The 15977-nt window shown below is 37.1% G+C and overlaps 2 long non-coding RNA genes across 3 annotated transcripts; both read right to left on the bottom strand.

Moving 5' to 3' along the window:
* Positions 1 to 211: 211 nt before the first annotated feature.
* Positions 212 to 8370, bottom strand: LOC141374172 (uncharacterized). Its single transcript, XR_012380823.1, has 3 exons — positions 8312 to 8370; positions 7274 to 7406; positions 212 to 361 (listed from the first exon to the last, which is right to left on the bottom strand). It is a non-coding gene; the product is annotated as an uncharacterized lncRNA (long non-coding RNA).
* Positions 8371 to 9588: 1218 nt separating this feature from the next.
* Positions 9589 to 15629, bottom strand: LOC112832229 (uncharacterized). Of its 2 annotated transcripts, XR_012380762.1 has the most exons (4): positions 15351 to 15629; positions 13600 to 13710; positions 12637 to 12814; positions 9589 to 10762 (listed from the first exon to the last, which is right to left on the bottom strand). It is a non-coding gene; the product is annotated as an uncharacterized lncRNA (long non-coding RNA). The 2 variants fall into 2 exon arrangements; XR_003210348.2 differs by lacking the exon at positions 12637 to 12814.
* Between the last annotated feature and the right edge of the window lie 348 nt (positions 15630 to 15977).

Raw genomic sequence — 15977 nt, 5'->3', positions numbered from 1 at the left:
CTCTGAAAACCTGAGACCCCACAGAAGGCTCAGATGAGTAAGTCCCAGTCCAAAGACAGGTGAAGACCCATGTTTTCTGTTCAAGCAGTCAGAGAGCCATTTTATGTCTCTTCCTCTTTTTTTTATTAACTTATTTTATTTAAATTCAATTAGTTAACATATAATGTATCATTAGTTCCAGATTTAAAAGATTGCTTCAGGGGTGCCTGGGTGGCTCTGTTAGTTAAGCGGCTGCCTTCGGCTCAGGTCATGATCCCAGGGTCCTGGAATTGAGCCCCGCATCGGGCTCTCTGCTCAGAAGGAAGCCTGCTTCTCCCTCTCACTCCCTCTGCTTGTGCTCCCTTTCTTGCTGTCTCTCTCTCTGTCAAATAAATAAATAAAATCTTTAAAAAATAAAATAAAATAAAAGATTGCTTCAATTCTATGTAATAATTGAATGTTTTGAAGATGGTAGAGCTGTTCTAGAATGACTAAATGAAAAAAAAGCCTGGCTTAGTTGCTTGCAAAACGATAACTGACAATCTAAGCATAAATTACAAGTATAAAGATCTATTGAAGTGGTCTAATTGATAAGTAAACACTGCAGAGATAACAAATAATAAAAACATTGCAGAATAGATCACACTGTAGATTAATATTACTTTGGGTTTTTGGGGGGTGACTATTTTTTCTCTTGGTTTTTTGTTTGTTTCAGGTTTTTATTTAAATTCCAGTTAGTGAACATATAGTGTAATATTTGTTTCAGGAGTAGAATTCAGAGATTCATCACTTATCATACAACGCCCAGTGCTTATCACAACAAATGCCCTCTTTATTTTTTTTTAAAGATTTTATTTATTTTTGACAGAGATAGTGCACAAGCAGGGGAAGCAGCAGGGAGAGGGAGAGGGAGAAGCAGGTCCCTGCTTAGCAGGGAGCCTGATGCGGGGCTTGATCCCAGGACCCTGGGACCATGACCCAAGCCGAAGGCAGACGCTTAACGGTCTGAGCCACCCAGGCACCCCAACAAATGCCCTCTTTAATACCCATCACCCACTTAACCCATCCCCCACCAACCTCCCCTCCAGCAATCCTCAATTTGTTCTCTATAGTTAAGAGTCTGTTTTATGGTTTGCCTCTCACTTTATTCCCCCCATGTTCATCTACTTTAATATTACTTTGGAATTCTGTATTTGAAGAATTAATCTAAGTGTACGTATCCTATGTAGTTGAGTTGGGACTCAAAGTGAGTATTAGGTATTCAAAAATATATATTGATTGAATTAATTAATAAATAAATGTTTCTTTCTTTCTTTATATATAATATTGTTGTTATAGAAAAGCAAATCAGTATGGTGGGGTGAAAAGTACAGTGGAGTAGTAGAAAACATAGGGTCCATTTCTCTGTACTTAATAGCTTTATGATTAGAGCAGGCCACACGCCCTCTTTGAACCTCATTTTCCTTATACATGAAGTGTAAAAATATCTTTCCTTGCCACCTTACAAAGCTGAAGTCAGAATAATAAAATGAATATATGAAAGTATTTTGAAAATCATAAACCACTACACTGTTAAAAAATATCATTTGTACTGAAAAACATATACATGAAAATGAGACCCTCCAATAGCAAAGAGTTTTACTGTAGGAAATATATTAGGTAGGAGAAAGGTTGGGCTACAGTAATAAAGTGACCCAAAAGTACAGTGTCTTAAGCAAGATAGAAATTTGTCTCTCACCTAGAAGTCCATACAGACAGTCCAGGACTGATATAATGGCTTAATGATGGAGTTCCAGACTCCTTGTATCTTTTTGCACTGCCTTCCTCAATAGGTGGCTTCCAATACGTGGGGAAAGGTTGTAACTCTAGCTCCCACTATCATCTCCAATTTTCAGCCAGCAGAAAGGAGGAAAAGAAAGGGGGGAGTGATAAGGAGGACCCTTTCTTTAGGAGCATAAATAAGAAGTTTCACACATCACTTGTGCCCACATTCTATTGAACAGAACCTAGAATATAACCACAGGTATTTGCAAGGGAGATTAAAAATCATGATGTAATTCCATGTTCATAAATTGGAAGACAAATTGTTAAAATCATAATAATCCCCAGATTAATCTACAGATTCCAAGCAATATTGATCAAAATCCCAACTCACTTCTTTAGAAAAATTGAAAATTGAATGTTAATATTCACCATATGGAATTTCAAGGGACCCAGAATAGCCACAACAATGTTGAGAGAGAAGAACAAAGTTGATGAACTCACACTTCTTAATTTCACAACTTTTTACAGAGCTACATTAAGGCAATGTGTTACTGCCATAAGGATAGACAAAGAGATGAATGGAATAGAATTGAGTCTTCACAGTTAAGGTTGATTTTGAAAAAGGGTTCCAAGATAGTTAACAGGGGGAAAGAAGAGTAATTATAACAAATGATGCTAGGACAATTAGATATCCACATGTCAAAGAACTAAATTGGACCCTTTCTTCAGACCACATACAAAAATTAACTTAAAGTGGATCCAAAGACTAAATATAAGTTCCCAAGCTATAAAACTCTGAGAAGAAAACAAAGTCATAAATATTTAGGACATTGGATTAAGCAATGGTTTCTTAGAACACCAAAAGAATAAAGCAACAAAAGAAAAAAATAGATAAAACTGAACATCACAAAAATGAAAACTTTTTTGCTTCAAAGGACACCAACAAAAAGGTGAAGAGATAATTCATAGAATGGGAGAGAATCTGGGGAAAGCATCTAACTGATAAGGGTCTAGTAGGCAGAATATTTAAAGAACACTTAACAACTCCATAACAAAAAGACAAATTACCTGATTAAAACATGGGCAAATCAATCTGGATAGATATTTCTCCAAAGAAGAAATACAAATGACCAATAAGCAAGTGAAAAGATCCTCAACATCATCAGCCATTAAAGGAATGGAAGTCAAAACCACAATGAGATAATACCTCATACACACCAGGATGTCTCTAATAAAAAAGACAGATAGTAACAAGTATTGCTGAGGATGTGAAGAAATTGGATTACTAGTGGCAATGTAAAAGAGTGCAGCCCCTTTGGAAAACAGTCTGACTGTTCTTTAAACCATTAAACAGAGAGTGACCATTTGACCCAGCAATCCCACTTTCAGGTACATACCTAAGAGAAATGAAAATGTACACCCACACAAATACTTATATGTGAATGTTCATAGCAGCATTATTCATGGTAATCCAAAAGGGGAAACCCAAATGTCCATCAACTATGAATGGATAAATTGTGTATATCCATACAGTGGAATGCTATTCAATAAATAATGAACTACCGATATATGCTACAACATAGATGAACCTTGGAAACATTATGCTAAATTAAAGAGGCCACTTACAAAGGACCACATATCGTGTGGTTTTATTTATGTGAAGTGTCCAGAATAAGCAAATCTATAAGTGTAGAAAACAGAATCATTGTTGCTTAGGGCTGGGGGATGAGGAGTCAGGGTGATCACTAAGGGATGTGGGGTTTTGGGGGGAGGTAATGACAATATTCTGAAATCGATAGTGGTGATAAATGTATAGCTCTGTGAATATACTAAAAGCCATTTGATTGTACACTTTAAATGGGTCAATTGTATGGCATGTGAATTATATGTCAGTGTTTTAAAGAAAGAAAAAAAATCCAAAGTTTGGTTGTGTGGCCGTGTGTTCAGCTGAAACTTCTATTGCTATGGAAGAAAAGGGGAATATATATTTGGGGACAGTAAGCAATCTCTGACATAGGGAGTACTATAACTTTTGGTATTGTTAGTAAGTTTTTTTAAAAAAGGTTTTTATTTATTTATTTGACAGACAGAGACACAGCAAGAGAGGGAACACAAGCAGGGGGGAGTTGGAGAGGGAAAAGCAGGCCTCCTGCAGAGCAGGGAGCCCCATGTGGGGCTTGATCCCAAGAACCCTGGGATCACAACCTGAGCCGAAGGCAGACACTTAAGGACTGAGTCACCCAGGCACCCCTGTTAATAAGTTTCCAATTTAGTATCAAATCATGTTACATTAAGAATGCTTGGGCGTGGGCGCCTGGGTGGCTCAGATGGTTAAGCGTCTGCCTTCGGCTCAGGTCATGATCCCAGGGTCCTGGGATCGAGTCCCGCATCGGGCTCCCTGCTCCTTGGGAGCCTGCTTCTCCCTCTGCCTCTCTCTCTCTCTCTCTGTCTCTCATGAATAAATAAATAAAAAGTTTAAAAAAAAAAAAATGCTTGGGCGCCTGAGTGGCTCAGTTGGTTAAGCGACTGCCTTCGGCTCAGGTCATGATCCTGGAGTCCCGGGATCGAGTCCCGCATCGGGCTCCCTGCTCAGCAGGGAGTCTGCTTCTCCTTCTGATCCTCTTCCCTCTCGTGCTCTCTATCTCTCATTCTCTCTCTCTCAAATAAATAAATAAAATCTTTAAAAAAAAAAAAAAAGAATGCCCAGCATCACTCCCTGCTCAACAGGGAGCCTGCTTCTCCCTCTGCCTCTGCCCCTCCACCCCCGACTCCCCATCCCCCCGCCACATGCTCTCTCTCTCATTCAAATAAATAAATAAATAATTTTGTTAAAAGAATGCCCAGCATCAATATAGTAATTTATTGAAATAGTGTGATATTACAAGAGCAATGAAGTTAAGAGTCAGGTTATTTGAATGTTAGTCCTGGCTCTACCTTTTACTAGCTTTATAACCTTGATAAGCCACAGTCTCTCATTGAAAAGGTAAAGATTAAACCAGATGACTGCTACAGGCCCATTAGGTTCTAAGATCATTTGGTTCCAACTGTACAAATTTATCTTTTCACAGGTTGTTTCCTCCCCATTTGCTGTTTCGAGTCAAGCACTTGTTTAGTGTGTTTCCTTGAGTGTCCTTCATGTATATCACCCACTTTAAATATTGTTTAAATAATATTTACTTCTCATCCTCAAATAGTTGATCTTTAATTTTCTTTGTCCTTTCCAAGTCTGTATTTTACTATTTGAGGTACTAAATGTGAATGAGAGCTTTTCTCCTCAACATTTGTTATAGATTCTTAGGGCTGAATTCAGCATCAGGGTAACAAATCCAAAGTCCTGACTTTAAAGATTTTATTTATTTATTTTGACAGAGAGAGAGAAACAGAGAGAGAGGGAACATAAGCAGGGGGAGTGGAAGAGGGAGAAGCAGGCTTCCTGCTGAGCAGGGAGCCCGATGTAGGGCTCGATCCCAGGACCCTGGGATCATGACCTGAGCCCAAGGCAAATGCTTAATGACTGAGCCACCCAGGTGCCCCCAAAGTCCTGACTTTAAACAGGAAAACATTCAACTACAACTTTAAATATTGTTAATGAAGGAGATTCCCTGAATTATTTGGCAGTAATTTCCAAAGAAGAAATCTTAGTTATAGCTAACCCAAACCCTTCAAATCCATCTGTCTCCAATTAAGGGAAATTCATCTCTAAATACCATTTTTCTAGATGTTTTGCTCTTAATTATAATTACACTTAATCATTCTTAGTTATTTAAAAAGCCATGTTTATATTGCCATAGTCTCTGTGTTATCTAATAAATATTTTTCAAGACTCCTCTGATTCCCATGTTATATTCCTTATTACCTGTCAAAATAGGAGAATCTAAAGGACTTAGTTTCATAAATCAATAGATAGGAACCTTCAGTACTTTTTGGAAGTCATGTTTTCAATCCCATGGCTCTCCAAATTGCTCCTATGTATGCCATACTCACAGAAGGGAAATGGGCCCAGGAAGAAAAGACCATGTAAGCTCATTTAGGGGTGGGGTGGGGTGGGGGTAGGATAGGGGAGCAGTATCCACTGCCATAATACACAATGGGGAATGTTTAGAAATAAAAAGAATAATTACTGATTTTTCATTTTTGTTGCAGTCTTTTTCTATAGAAATTAAGATTTCTCAAATGACTACTTAACTGCATAAAATCATCTGGGGGCTTTGAACACTGCAGATTCCTAGTTCTGACCTCCTAACTTTCTGATTTGGTAAGTACTGAAGAATGCACCATTTTTACATATCTCCTACATGATTCTTCTGTACACTAAAGTTTGAGGATGACAGCAGCCTACAAAAAAAGTCTTTTCCTCTTTTCAGTGCTTCCAGAATGAAATCAACTTTTAATAATAAGAGTTTCTACTATGGTGATCCTTATGCAGTAACAAAGACTATGATCCTTAAAAATATAAAACTACCAAAGTTTTGGCACAGAATCTGCAACTTATTACAACTTAAATTGTCATAGAGAAATACATGTGGTTCACTACACAGATATTTCATTCTGTCTGCTTAAAGATTATCTGTAATTATAATTATCTATATGCTATAGTATTTTTGTATTATATTTATATTTAACCATTTATGGCTTAAATCTTAAATTAGGCCTTTTTATATAGGCAGCACATCTCTTTTAGCAGAAAAATTGTTTACTTTTACACTGTTTAATAAAAATATTTATCATTTGGATACACAATTCTTAGCAGCTTAATGTGTTTTAACTGATGTATGATTTATGTACTAAAAAGGAAAGCCCAGTAAACTATAAAATGGTTAATGTACATACAGCAAATAGAAGAAATTATTGACTATGAAATCAATCCACTGATATAAGCCAACACCTTCACTGAAGAAATTATCATATTTTTTAAAAGAAAAAAATCCTATTTGAAGTGATGACAGTTACCGTATGTGAGTTATAGTAGAGTTATGCATTTAATTTACTGAGATTAAATAATCCTAGAGGGGTAGGGAGAAAAATCATTCTATCAAGAATGGACATTCCATTCCTGCTGCTACAATACAATTTTACTCTTATCATAATGTCATTGCCTGAATCTGGGCAAAATTAATTGAAGAAGCCAACCTATCTCCTTAGACTAATGCTTCCCAAACTTTGGAAAGCACAGGAATCACCGGTATGCTTGTTAAAATGCAGAATTCTAAACTTTATCTCCCAGGGATTCTGATTCAGTATATCTGGAGTTGGGCCAAATAATCCACATATTAAAATGCACCTTAACTGTCTATGATATACAACTGATCTACAGACCCCACTTTTAGAAACACTACCTTAGGCTGAGATGATTTTCTTTTTTAACCCTCCAGGCATGAATCACTAAACTGTACACAAGAAACTAATATTACACTGTATGTTAACTAACTGGAATTTAAATAAAAACTTTTTTAAAAAAGGAAAAATAAATAAATAAAAAGTTATACCAAACAAAAACAAAAACAAAAACAGTCCATTGGATAATTAATACCTGCAGGTGGCCAAAAAGAAGAGCAAATTCCAATTGAGTTCCATCAACCTCTTCTGAAGTTCAGATGAAGAGTCGTATTCTCTTGTTAGATACCTTGCTTCCTTTTTTTTTTTTTTTTTTGAGGCGAGGAGCCCTAGAATTTAATTTGGGATGTCCAAGTCTATTCTTAATCAAGAATAAACAATACTTAAGAATAAACAATACTATTTCTATAACTTTAAAGGAAATATATAAAGAATTCTTCAGTTGATTTCATCATAAGCTTTCCTCTATATCATTTTGTTTGTCTTCTGAATTTGTGCAATATGAAAACAGAAGGCTAGAAAATTGTTAACAATAGAAGAATTTTGATTAAGCGACTGCCTTCAGCTCAGGTCATGATCCTGGAGTCCCGGGATCGAGTCCCGCGTCGGGCTCCCTGCTCCGTGGGGAGTCTGCTTCTCCCTCTGACCCTCCCCCCTCTCATGTGCGTGCGCTCTCTCTCTCTCTCTCTCAAATAAATAAATAAAATCTTTAAAAAAAAATAGAAGGATTTTGGAAAAAAATTCCTTTATTTATTTTACAAGGCTGATAGTTCTGAAGTTTTAATTTTCTAATTTCTTTTAATTCTACTTCAAGAGAAAAAAGTTTGAAATTCATTTTTCTATGAAAGGGCTGAAAGAAACTTACAGTATAATTCCATTTACATGAACCATTCAAAAGCAGTTACAGCATATAGAGTCTAAAGGGCATTACTTGGGGCGCCTGGGTGGCCCAGTTGCCACCCTGCCTTCGGCTCATGTCATGATTCCAGGGTCCTGGGATCAAGCCCCCCATGGAGCCCCCCATGGAGCCCGCATCAGGCTCCCTGCTCAGCGGGAAGCCTGCTTCTCCCTCTCCTGCTCCCCCTGATTGTGTTCCCTCTCTCACTGTGTCTCTCTCTGTCAAATAAATAAAGAAAATATTTTTAAAAAATAAAAGTAAATAAAAATAAAGGGCATTACTTAAAAGCACTCAGCCCTTGCTCTACTAAAAGCAGGTTTTTTTTTTTTTTCTTACCTTGATCTACTTCTATTTTCTATTAACCACTTTAAGTAGTCAGTAGAGTTGAGTGTTATTCTTAGTTTAACCTGCCTGCAAAGACATTTCATTCAGTAAGTACTTATCAAGGAACCACTGTCCACATAAAGTTTTACTAAATGCCTTGGGAGACAGTAAGAAAGAAAGGGAGGGAGCAACTAAAGGAGGAAGAGAGGAAGGGAAGGAGGAAGGAAGGAGAGAGGGAGGGAGGGAGGGGAGACGGAGGAAACAAGGAAGAAAATTTTGGCACGTGTATTGGTTTGTAATCCATCTTGGTTAGCAGTTATATGTATTATCTAGCTCTATATGTACTTAAAGATCTATTCCTCATAAGTCACCTTGACTCAATTTCCTCTGACCATAATCATGATTGGCTAACAGCTGCTTTAGCTTCCCTGCCCTGATTCAGCGTCTGTATTAGTAAGTCTTGATAGCATTTCTTTTGCATGGCATGCCAATAATTATTCTACTAGAACATGTCTAAAAGCTGTTTGGGGATCTACTGTTATCTATCCTTGGCTTATTCCTGGCCAGTTGAAATGTAATCAGCACAATTTATAAGCTCCAGGCCCCCTCGTTTGATAGATATTTATTATAATTTGATGTTAAGAATTTGGTGACATGGCCTACAAAGTTAAAATAATCTCATAATCACTTGGGGCACCTGGGTGGCTCAGTCAGTTAAGTGTCTAACTTTTGATTTCGGCTCAGGTCATGATCTCAGGGTTGTGAGATGGAGCCCTGTGTTTGGCTCTGCACTGGGTGTGGAGCCTGCTTAAGATTTTCTCTCCATCTCTGCCCATTCCCCACGCCTCTCCTCTCTCTCTCCCTCTTAAAAAAATTATCTCATAATCACTGAAGACCTTGGTATGGCTATTACTTTCTGTACTGTATTAGTTTTAAAGCTCATTGCTAAAAATATCTTCCATACTTTTGTCAACTAGTAGTTGACTCAATTTCTTATAATTGTTATCCATGACATATCTGTGTAGTGATACAGTAGATGGACATATTGGTCAATTTTAGATCTAAAAATATTTTGCTTTGTCTTAATTTCCTTAGGGTAGGCTATTCTACTGTCTGTATTAGTTTTCTATTACTACTGTAACAAATTACCATAAACTTAGTGGCTTGAGACAACATAAATGTAATATCTTATATATTTCTATGGTTTAGAGGTCCAATACAGGTCTCATAGGCCTGAAATCAAGGCACTGGCAACACTGTCCCTTTCCAGAGGCTTTAGAATAGAATTCATTTCCTTGTCTTTTCCTGTTTCAGGAAGCCATTTACATTCCTCAGCTCATGGCCCCTTTATTTCATCTTCAAAGCCATACCTCCATTGTCATCTTTACCTTTGACCACAGCCAAGAAAGTTTCTCCACTTTCAAGGATTCATGTGATTAGATTGGGCCCAATTGGATAATACAAGATAATCTTCCCATCTCAAGGTCCTTAACCTTAATCAAACCTGCAATGTCCATTTTGCCACGTAAGATAATACATTCACAGGTTCTGGGATTAGGACATTGACGTCTCTGAGAAGCCACAATTCTGCCTTCTGGGCTGTCAGTCTGTAGGTAAAATGACTGTGACACATGCATTTGATCTGTTATGTATCTCTTCTTTTGTAATTAGAGAACCTTCATAAGCATGTGAATACTTTTCTGTTATATTCTACTATGGCTTCCAAGTACATTGTTTTATCCTTCAGAATACCTACACAGAAAAGACTGTGGGTGAAGATGGAATTTTAATATTATCCTTCTTAGCCCCTTTAGTGATTGGTTTTCTTTGACATGGGATACCATTAATTTTAACACAACTGTCTATGTTATTGCATAGCAGCTTTGTGATTTTAATGAATTTGTTTAGACGTTTGTTTAGTAACTGCCCCAGTTGATGAGGGAAAAATATTTCGTAAGTAACTGATACTATATATTGAGCTCTATTAAGAGTTTCACATTCATTATTTCATTCTCTTTTTACTGAATCCTATGAAATACATCTATTATTCTCATTTTACAGATGAGGAAACTAAACTTTTCAGTGTTACAGAACTAGCAAGTAGCAGAATGGGGCATTCATATATAGGTCTTTCCAATCCCAAAATGTATACCCTTTCCATTATGTTCTATAAACATTTCCACAAACATTATGTTAAATTACATATAGCAGTGTATTATTATTTCCTGCACATCTCATGAATCCTTCCTAATATAGAAATATGACAAATATATTACATAGTAGCCTTGGGTCACTGATTTCTAAAATTTTAGAAATCTATCACTGACATAGTTCAGAAGGATCTAAACAGTAGTTTGCTGGCTAGCAAAAGAAAGCAATGGTAAATATTTTATAAAATCATCTTCTTGAGGTCTTCTAACAGGCCCTTAATAGGGTCTGTAGTGTCCTATTGCTTAGAGATACCTGGAAGACAAAATCATGAAAAATGCTTCATTTAATGTTTACATCACTCCTGGAACATACATGTATTCTTTAAGACCTACTATTATGTTATTCTAAAACTCTTTGTAAGCAGTTTAAATCTTTTTGCTATTTAAGCCAAAATGAAGAGGAGGGTTGACCAAATAGAAAAACTGAATAATAATTCAGTCATCTCTTGGGAGAAAACAAGTTAATCTCTCTGGAACCAGTGGATCATTAGACAACTCTCTACTTCACGTTGGATGTGTAGATTTTCAAAATCCATGAGCATTAAAGAAAACATTTTTAAACTCTTGCACAAAACTGATATAAAGTAAAAATGATCAAGTATATAAAGTTAAGATCAATATTTTAAATTTTTTTTAATTAAAATATTAGCATATCTAAAACGATTTTGCTTTCTAAAGTTCATTAATTATTTTGAAGTTTGGGAAAGGACTCGGAGGCTGCTTAACATTTCTATTTTTTTCATTAAGTGATTATCAACCTTGAAATCTGTCGGTAAATATAAATAAGTATAAAACAGGCAGATTTTCCCTACTAGCAACCTTGATTTGATCTATTTCACGTGATATATGACTATATTGATCTAGGATAACCCAATTCTTTCTTGGAAAAGTTTCCCACCATATAAGTACATTTCATTAAAAAATATCTAGGAACCACAGGATGTACTATGTCTCTTAAGAGTTTTTGTTGTTCATGATAGAATTCTAGACCTATAAAGACTATTTGTTTATTGATCCAATTCAGTTTAGTTCTCTTGTCATTCAGTATCTACTATATCATTCAGTGAGTATCAGCCTATACCGTAGGCTGACATCAACCTTCAGGGTAGTGTCAGCTTTCAGAGCATTTTGTGTGCACTTCCAAAAAGAATTCGAGTAGCAACTCAGATTATTCAATTCCCAGACTTCATTCCCGTGTTAAAATGAAACTTTCCAGATCCCTTAGGGTAGGAGATATAATTTTGTTTGTTCTAATTTTTTTAATTAAATAACTTGGGGCACCTGAGTGGCACAGTCAGTTAAGTGTCCAGATCTTGGTTTCAGCTTAGATCATGATCTCAGGGTTGTGATCTCAGGGTCCTGAGATGGCTCCCCGCATCGACCTCTGCTCAGTGCAGTCTGCTTAAGATTTTTTTCTCCCTCTTTCTCTGCCCCTGCCCTCCACTTGTTTTCTCTCTCTCAAATAAATAATCTTTAAAAAAAATCTTAAATAACTTTCATTGCAGCAGAGAGTTCATTAGAGTCCCCAAAACTTCAACTATCTTACCACAGATTTCCTTCACCCGTTTACATTACATAGTCTAACCCTTGCAAGAATTTGAGTTTTATCCCTTGAAGAGTCTAATCACCCTATTTTATAATGAGGAAACTAATGCTCAGGGAGATTAAATGACTTGACCAGGGTTACCCAGCTAGTTAGTAGCACTGAGCCAAACTCAAAATCCAGGAATACTGGTCCTTTGTACAAGACATTGTATTCATTTCACTACCTTTTCTTTCTCTTTGTTAGAACCTAACATTTGCCTGAAATAAGGAGCCTCTGTATTTTTTTTAAGTTTTAAAAACTGTATCATGTCACTTAACAATTTTTATTCATATCTCAAGTTTCAAAATATTAATAGATTAAACACTTTACTACATACTGTTTTGGTGTTTGCACTACTCCCCCACCTTTCCACTGCCTTTTGGCTATTTAGAGAGCTAGTAATGGGAGAAGGGAATTATAAAATTACAAAAGAGAAAAGAATGGTTTAGAGGGGTGAATAAAATCAGGGGGAGAAGGAGTTATCAGAGGGAATAACTGTAGAGGAATAACAAAGTAGAAGGAAAAAGTGAAATAGTGCTTACTGAAGACCAAACATAGTAAGAGTTGAAAAATAAAGACAGCAATGTATCAATCATTGTTCTTTTCAGGGATGTGTTCATTCTGGAAGGTTTTTCCTTAGGCTCATGTAGCCAGCATCAAACAATATTGTGAGTTAGACAAAACTTGTCTTGGACTTCTCTGTATTTTCTTCCATTCAGCCTTTTAAAAATAAAAACACAGTGTTTTTTCTTTTTTTCCTCTGGTCCATCCTAGCCTGAAAACTGGCTCTCATTTGACACCTCAGTTTAAACCTTACTCTCTCCCAAAGTATTTATATTTCAAGTCCTTTTAATTGGTGTGTATAAGAACCTCTCTCAAAGGGATTACTTTAACAGTGAGTAGAGAGGGGAACCCTTCCTAGAGTATCTCTAATTTCAAAACCAACTCTGCCTTTATGTAAGGTACACTTTGTTCATATCCAGCCTAATTTCTTAAGTTCTCAGCATACTCTTTTCCCCTTCTCAAGGCCCTAGGTTAAAGTTTTAGTGGACAAGAAAAGTGTGAGAGAATGTGGGAATATAATGATGATCACCAAGCAAATAGTACATTCTTGCGAAGTTAACTAAGGGAAGTATCAAGATACTGATTCCATATAAGCAATCTAAGTCCTGGCTTATATTCAATTATCTATGTGATGCAAGAGAAAGTTAATTTCTTATCAATTACCTCCAATTCAGAAGGGAAGTGGATCTCGACCAATTCAATGTTTATGAAAAATATCTCATTTCTCTTCATAATTGAAAGAAGCATGAGTAAAATAATCAGAATTTCCATAAATTAGTAAACTGAGGTCTTTAGAAAGTTGACTGCTATAATCAAGATGAATTTCACAATATATTTAAGTAAACCATTATGCTGTACTCCTTAAACTTTTTCAATTGTTTCTCAATAAAACTGGGGTGAGGAGGGAGATCATAAAGATTGGTAGAAAAATTAAAACTTACCCAAACTTCTAGATTCTGGAGCTAGACCTCCTGGTTTCAAATTTGCGTTCTGTCAATTGCCTCAATCCACCTCTGCAGAATAGGAATAATAATACCCACCTCATAGGGTTGCTGTGAGGAGCAAGTTAATATTTTAAAGTGTTTAGAACTGGTCTTGGAACTCTGTAAGTGCTTACTAAATACATACTATAACTGTTATTTCTTTTCTGTCTCTGACAGCAACTAATTAGGTCTACAAAATGGCCTCATAAATCTGATGTATAATTCAAATTAACATTGAACTTACATATTAGGTCCAGTTAACTCATTGCCTTGACTGTGGTGCAAATGAAAAGGTTACTTTACTTTGTTGCGTGGGTACAGGCTTCAACATTCCAAATGTGCATTTTCTTTGAAAGGAAACTGATAGAGGAGTGTGCATGAGGCATCATTTCTCAATTATGCTATAAAATGATAGAATGGTTTTGACTTCAAAGTCTATGACAATTTTTTCACAGCTTTATTGAGATATAATTTATATACTATACAATTCATCCTGTCACCAGTAAGCAACATTAGCGTTCACTGATTGGCTCTTATATCTCAGGCAATAAACACATTGTTTCATTTAATCTTCATAAAAATCCTTTAAGGTAGGTACTAATATCCCTAATTTTATGATTAAACTAAAAGTTAAGTACTTTGCAGCTAGAGGTTGAGCTGAGGATTTAACTGTTGTTCGTATGGCTCCAATACTCTTCCCCTGTCATGCTGCCTCTCCTTGGAAAATTACTTTGCTGTCTTTCAGAGGTTGGCTGGGGAGGGGGGCAGGGAATGTGCCCTTTGATGGCACTCATGGTTAGAGAAACTAATTTTTTTAACCTGTCATAAGAAAAGCCAAATAATACAAGAAATAGCAATAACTGGAAGCTGCTTTCAGACTCTCAAATCAAGGATGACATGATAGTGCAAAATAGTTTTATTATGAAGAAAATAAGCAACTATGATGCTGATACACACATCTTAATGCCAGTATACACTACTTTAATTTGGAAGGGCTCAGTACTTCTTTCTAGCATAATTGCATCCATCTTTATTGCATTCCCACCAAATGAGTTAGAGTAGACAATAAACATGAGGAAACGAGGGATCATGCAGGAATTCTTATCCATTTTTTAGACTTTTCAAATAATTTATATTATCCTAAAGTCAAATTTCTGGACCTCCTCATGCTTGGAAATATTTAAGCAGTTTTGCCACAATTCATCTGAAACAAATATTTAGGTGGTTCTTTCTTCTTTAGGTGGTTCTTATGTTAGGTAGCATGATGCTAGTCACCAGCTGTACAGAGATTTAAAAAGAAGAAAAGAAGAAGAAGAAGAAGAAGAAGAAGAAGAAGAAGAAGAAGAAGAAGAAGAAGAGGAAGAAGAAACAAAGATGAATCCAGTCCAGCCCAGTTAATATTTAGGGTCAGGTTTTCAAAAGGAGAGGTAATCAGTATGCTCTAGTGGACAGATAGCACACGGGGTTTGGAACTTGGGTTATAAACTTACCTCTCCACCTACTGTGTGACCTTAGCATTTGATTTTTGAGACTCGATTTCCCCATTTGTAACATAATTGGCTACAGTAAAAGCCGGTATTACTAAGTAATTTTAGGTATACACACATGGTAAGATGTGTTTTAAGAAAATGTTACTCTCTAACATCGAGGATAAAGGTTTCCTCGCACGTTTCCTTCCCTTTTAGTACCTGGCATTATTTGATACATACTTCACACCGTGTTCACCGAGGAACTGGAACGTGTTTTTCACTGCATTTTAGCGTCTGGGTGTGCCTGGGGAGGCGTCACAAAGAACCTATAAAAGGTTTCCACCTACAGCAGGAGTAGGAGGGCAGAAAGGAGCCCAAGAAGGGCACTGAGGCCAAGTGTTCGGTTTCGGATTGTTCTTTGTTTGGGCCAAAATTCACCGAGTTTAGGTTCTGCGACGAGCAACGAAAAGACTACTGTCTCAGAGCTGTTACAATTTTCTGCCATATCTTAGCCGTCCCCACGCCCCCCGCCCCACCCCACCCTCAAGCGTGAGTGAATGCGCAAATAAGGGTTTTCAGGCGCCTGTGAGAAAGAGGGAAGGGAAGGCAGAAGTCGAGGATGGACGGGGCGGTGTCACCGCTCTCGTGAGAGAGGAGCGAGGGCCCCCACACGGAAGAGTTAAAACCTGGCTGTCCCGAGCCAGAGGAGTCCAAGACGAGATGCTGGACGCGCGGGGGCCGATTGGGGGCAGCAGACCACGGCAGCGTACTAGGTCCGCCCCCGGGACCAACTCTTGTCCCGAGGCGGCCCCCCCCCCTCACGTCTCTTTTGGTTTCGACCTGCGGACTGGGAGGGGCCGCGGGACG

The sequence above is a fragment of the Callorhinus ursinus genome, unplaced genomic scaffold, assembly GCF_003265705.2.
Source record: "Callorhinus ursinus isolate GAN/ISIS: 27379988/994484 unplaced genomic scaffold, GSC_fseal_2.0 scaffold14, whole genome shotgun sequence".
In the NCBI taxonomy this organism is placed as follows: domain Eukaryota; kingdom Metazoa; phylum Chordata; class Mammalia; order Carnivora; family Otariidae; genus Callorhinus; species Callorhinus ursinus.
This window is presented reverse-complemented; position numbering and strand designations above follow the sequence as displayed.